A 6,627-nucleotide genomic window follows, 5' to 3' on the forward strand; every position below is an offset into this window, starting at 1 on the left:
GACACATGTCCGGGAACTGGCTCATATTTGTCGTCCTTTGTCTGCTCCGAAGTCGCAAGGATGGTTAATTTGCCAGTGGCGATTCTGCAGCGCAGCCTACCGCATGGCGATCATTTAGGCAAGGCACAGCAGCAAGAAAGCATTGTACTGACAATCACAAGCTCCTCTCCACATGGATCACTGTCAGAGGCAGACCTCAGACTGTCAGGTCACATAATCGTATTAAAGAAGCCCCATAAATGACCCCATAAAGCAGAAGTCTCATTCCTTGTATGAAACGTGATATACGATGTACAGGTGAATGATGACAAAATGATGACTATATATATATATATATATATATATATATATATATATATATATATATATATATATATATATATATATATATCAAATCAATTTATTTATATAGCACTTTTCACAGGATAAAAACCACAAAGTGCTTCACAGTAATATAAAACAGAATACATTAATAATCAAACATACAGCACAAATCTAATTAAAAGCCAATCTAAATAAATGAGTCTTAAGCTGCTTTTTAAAAGAATAAATACAATCAAGGCAACGTAATGATGGAGGGAGAGCAGTCCACAACCACCTCTAGTCTTAAAACGAGTTCGTGGGACTACCAACAGCCTTTGATTAGATGATCTCAGGCTGCGAGAGGGAGCGTGGGGTTCTAAAAGATCAGAAATGTAAGCAGGGGCATCACAATTCAAAGCTTTAAAAGTCAGTACCAAGATTTTAAAATGAATTCTAAAATGTACTGGAAGCCAGTGTAATGAACGTAACACTGGTGTCTTAGTTAAAAGCCTTGCGGCAGCATTCTGGACTAACTGGAGACGGTCAAGATTCCTTTTGCCCAAACAAAGAAAAAGACTGTTACAACAATCTAAGCGAGATGAAATAAAAGCATGAATAACCATTTCTAACTCAGACTGCAAAGTTCGCAGTTTGGAGATGTTTCTTAGCTAAAAAAGGCAATTCCTAAACAACTGGCAAGAGTGTTGTTCTAGGGACATGGCAGAATCAAAGATCACACCAAGGTACCTGAGGCTCAGGTGAACAGATGAGCCAAGAGAACCAAGATGCTGTTTGATTAGAGATATCTAATATAATATATGTGTGTTTGTGTGTGTGTGTGTGTGTGTGTGTGTGTGTGTGTGTGTGTGTGTGTGTGTGTGTGTGTGTGTGTGTGAAGGGGGGGGGGGGGTAGTACTAAAGGAGCAACAGAATCATAGGAAATGATCATAAATCACAGAAAACCATGACAGAGGTTTGCTAGGTCAGTAACCATGGCTTGGGGTAGAGCCAGAACATAACACCTATCACACTATGAATACAAAGGAAGCTCTACTGATTACACATTATGAAGCTCAGAGCTTTATGGTGAATAACAAGGAAGAGTAATAGCAATTTGAGGTGAAAGCTAGCAAACCACTGGAAAAAAAATGACTTGTATCATTTCAATGTAAAAGGGCAGCATTTTGTTTCTGATTAAGCTAAGGTCTGGGAAATCGTTCCAAATCAGGAAAGCAAAGTCGGTCACAACAGCTGGCAAGGCTGTCCTGATAGCCTTAAGCAGAATAGATCACTGGATGAATGCATCCAATGGAGGAAAGCCATAATGTCTTCTTTGGCTATTTATGCACAGTTAGCTGGACCACTAGAATGTGTTGCAATAATAATCAAAGTTTTATCAGTATTTCTGCAACAAAACATCACTTTAATGTCAATGCCATATGCTACTGAGATATCATGAATCACCACATAGCTGAAGTAAAGAAAAAATGAGGAGAAAATAGGTTAAAACAGCCATCGATGTGTTTTTATTTAGTACACAGAAGATATTTTGCTACTTGCACAAAGCTGTTTCCCATCCTGCCCTAGAATTAGCATGTCTTTAGTCCCTAATTTGGATTTTTACAAGCTATTAAATTTCATCTTGGTGCTAATGCAGGGTTGTGATAGTGAAAAACAACAGGCACAAAAGAATTAAAGGTTTACAATATTAAGTCTCAGACCTCCTGTGTGAACTCCACACAGTTATGAAACAATATAATGATATGATAATAATGTAATAAAAAATATAATTAAGTAATTATTGAATATCGCCATATATAGAGAGGAGATAGAGGAGGTGGTGGACAAAATGGTGGTGGCTAACCAACCAGACATAGTGGTGGTAGACAAACATGAGAAGACGGCTGTAGTGATCGATGTAGCGGTTCCGAATGACAGCAACATCAGGAAGAAGGAACACGAGAAGCTCAAGAAATACCAAGGGCTCAGAGAAGAGCTCGAGAAGATGTGGAGGGTGAAGGTGACGGTGGTCCCAGTGGTAATCGGAGCACTAGGTGCGGTGACTCCCAAGCTAGGCGAGTGGCTCCAGCAGATCCCGGGAACAACATCGGAGATCCCTGTCCAGAAGAGCGCAGTCCTGGGAACAGCTAAGATACTGCGCAGGACCCTCAAGCTATATATATATATATATATATATATATATATATATATATATATATATATATATATATATATATATATGTGTGTGTGTGTGTATGTGCATGTTATAGATAGACACATTTTTCATTCAGATATTCTCCTTGCTGTTCACCTGGTTATAGGAACCATTTTGCATTTGTTGCATAAGACTTCTGTTTCCATAGCAACAGCAATTTGATGAATATGTGAGCTAAATTGGATGTGCTGTCCTCACACAGATCTATGCTTATTTATATTCCAACATAAAGAAAGGTCCGTGTTACGCTTACCAACAAAGAAAGAAGTGTGGGAGTACACCTTTCACCACAGAGATTTTTGAACTGATCTTAACTTTGCCTGCTGAGGAAAGTCTGTGCCTGTTCATGTTAATGTTCGATTTAACACAAGCCTTTTGTGACTTCTGCGACAGACATGGCCATTTTGCCAAACTGCACAGTATTTAATGGACTCCTGCTTGCATCTAAAACAACCAGCAGACGCATCATAAATGAGTGCAGCAGTAACCCCATGGCAAGGGCAACCATGCACATAGATAACCGGCCACAGGCATCACTCAAGATGGAGCATAAGTCACACTGCACTTCACTCCATCATAGTACATCCAGAAGATTACCCTCCAGTTCAACATTCACTATTTCCATCACTGGTCTCCCTGCGAGTGGGAAGCTTGCTTATTGGTATCCTGGTTATTCGTGTTTGTATATCCACATCTTTAATATTCAATACATACAACAAATTACAACAAACACACCAAAATAGACAGATTTTGTCTGTGGAGATCTAGTGAAATAAACGGTAAATTTTGTAGATTCTGCAACAGATTTGTATCAGTGTCTTGTCCAGTGTGTCTCTCTAAATCAGAGTGACAGCCTGGTCATGTCCTTTTCTGCAATAATGTAATAACTGTTTTATCTTTGTCACACAGCCTCCTCACAAAATCAAACAAATGACAGGGATACTTTGCAGGAAACCTCTTTAGTTTTCTTTTAGCTGTAGTGAAGACCAAAGCTCTAGGTGATAAGACTCATGACCCCATTGTGCATGGGCTCCAGCCAGGGTATCTTGGCTGCTCATCTGACTCATGCATAAATGGGTCAAGTTCTCACATGCTGTTTGACACTTTGACCGATAATGCTGCCAATCTAATAGCAACATGGGTTCCTAAATGAAACAACAAGGGTAAGCTTGTGTAGCAGGTAAAGCTGCTCTGATCTGACCTGATTAAATCAAGCATTTAAAATTGTTTTTTTCTGAACATCATATCCAGATGACAAGTGTGATAACTATTTTATACTGGACGATCCAGCATTGCTCCTCTTCCATCCTCAGAAGTCAGACTGACCCAGTAACTTCTTGCCAAATCTGAGTGATGTCTTTATTATCCGATTTTAACAAATATGGGTCAGGTAAACCTTGTTTAACTCCGCCGTTGGAGGAGTTAAAGGAGGAGGGTTGGGCCTGGGGTTAGCAACCCCACCCCAGAGAAAATCTCAACCACTACAGGAAATGCCAATAAGAAAAACAGAGACTAACTTTCTGGAAGATGGAGGACCCCCGACAGTTCAGGGACGAATGACGCTAGGTGGTGAAAGCCGAAAGGAAGCCACCGAACCGATTCTCCTTTCAACCAGGAGAACCACTCTGGAGATCTAACTTTGGTGGCCCATACCCTGGGAGTGGTGACGGCAGTAGTAGTAGAAACCTACGGTAGTTTAGAAAAAACTGTAATGCTAAGTTGGAGTAGAGATTCCCTGCTAAAGGATAATCTTAATATTGCAAATACAATAAGTCTTAAGAGTGCACACATTTTACCATTGTTCACATTGATTAAGAGTTTCTAAATAATATTTTTGCCAAGGTTATCTGACTTTGCCTGAGTGTTCTGGTAGTGTAAGCGTCGACCTCACAGATTTTTGCCAAAAGTATTTGATTGTCTGCCTTCACACACATATAAACTTGTGTGACATCCCATTCTTTAGGGTTCAATATGATGTGGGTCCATCCTTTGCAGTTAGAACAGTGTCAACTCTTCTGAGATAGGCTTTCCACAAGGATTGGAAATATGTTTATGGGGATCTTTGACCATTTTTCCAGAAGCAAATTTGTGAGGTCAGACAGTGATGTTGAATGGGAAGCCTGGCTTGCAGTTTCCGCCCTAATTCATCCCAAATATGCTCTATCAGGTTGAGGTCAGAACTTTGTGCAGCCCAGGCAAGTTCTTCCACACCATTCATGTCTTTATGGACCTTGCTTTGTGCACTGGTGTGCAGTCATGTTGGAAGAAAAGAGGCCATCCCCAAATTGTTCCCACAAAGTTGGGAACATGAAATTGTCCAAAATATCTTGATATGCTGAAGCATTAAGAGTTCTTTTTACTGGAACTAAGGGGGTCAACTAAGAGGGGGACTAAGGGGGCCTCCACACACCTCCACACCATAATCCCCCACTCTACCAAACTTCAGACAAGTTCTGCTCTCGTGGCAACTGCCAAACCTAGATCTGTCCATTGGATTACCAGACAGAGAAGCGTGATTTGTCAGTCCAGAGAACACGTCTCTAGAGTCCAGTGGCGGTGTGCTTTATATCACTGCATCGGACACTTTGCATTGCAACTGCTGATGTAAGTCTTGCATGCAGCTGCTCGGCTATGGAACCACATTCATGAAATTTGGAGGTCTGTAGTGATTGACTGCAGAAAGTTGTCGACCTTGTGCACTAACCCCGATCTGTAATTTGATGTGCCCTTAGTTGCGGTTGTTCCCAATCACTTTGTTACACATCCACTAACATCTGACGGTGAAATATTTAGCTGTGAGGAACATTCACAAGTGGACTTGTTGCATAGGTAGCATCCTGCAGTTTCACACTGGAATTCGCTGAACTCCTGAGAGTGACCAATTCTTGTTTGTAGAAGCCGTCTGCATGCCTACATGCTTAATTTTATAGAACTGTGGCCGTGGAATTTATTGGAACATCTAAATTCAAAAATTTGGATGGGTGAGTGAATACTTTTTGGGAATATAATATGGGCTTATATAGAGTTATCTAGAGTGGACGATCCACAATGTAGGCACCAGATGTCTACTTTATATTTTAGGTATAATATTTGGTCACTGACTCCTTTTTTGAACTTCGTTTATTGGAGAAAAAAAACCCTGCTTAAACATGTGTTTAAAGCAACTAAATCAAAATCACATTAATTCATAAAAAGGAGAATTGTTTTAGGTTGATTATAGTTAATGCAAATCCACACACTGAAGCTGATCTAAAGCTGATCTAAAAGAAGCTTTTACAGTGGCCAAAATATAGACTTGAGTCAGTCCAGATAATCTGGTAAAAATATGCTTAAGCAGCTTCCCCAAAGCTCTGTTTTGAATATTGTATCTCAGTACTGAAGATTAAAACACACTGCCACACTTAACGGATCGATATAGTGCTGTGTGATGAGCTAGCTGCAAACAAAAACATTTCTTTTTACTGTGAGGCAGATAGATTTTAAAATGATTTATAATGAAGCCCACACATTAGATATGGAAGCACTGCAGCATTGCAGAAAAAAGTGGTGATGATGTGTAATGGGGTGCTTAATTGCATACCTCTTCAGACCACAAAGTTGTCTGAAAAAAAAAAAACCCAAAACAACTTCTACTACATTACAGATTACAGCAGAGAGGAGTTTGTTTTTTTAAGTGCTGCTGCTTCACTATAAGTGCACTCTGAAAACACTTAACCTAACCTAACATCGGTTTGATTTTCCACATTTGCCTGCTCTGTTTGGGTTCACGGTGGGACAAGAATCACTGAACAGAGCACCCTGGGCAGGTCACCAGTTTTATTGCATTGAAACTGTGTGGATCCCTAAACAGATCAGAGCTGGGTGGCTAGACAGTGCTGCCCTAAATACTGCAGCACAGTTATCAGAGGTTTTGGCTTCCAGAGTGAATCATGACAGTTTATTTTTTACTGGTGGGAACTGTTTCAGTTTAGTCAGGATACAAAATCTTTTCTTTCCTCCTGAAATCTACTTTTTAATTTGTATTTACATTTTAGATTTTGGTTTACCTTTTAATTACAGTATGATGACCTTGTGCAGTACAGTACTTATAAACATTGTAAAACAGTTAA

The sequence above is a fragment of the Aulonocara stuartgranti genome, assembly GCF_965226115.1.
Source record: "Aulonocara stuartgranti genome assembly, chromosome: 10".
Lineage (NCBI taxonomy): Eukaryota > Metazoa > Chordata > Actinopteri > Cichliformes > Cichlidae > Aulonocara > Aulonocara stuartgranti.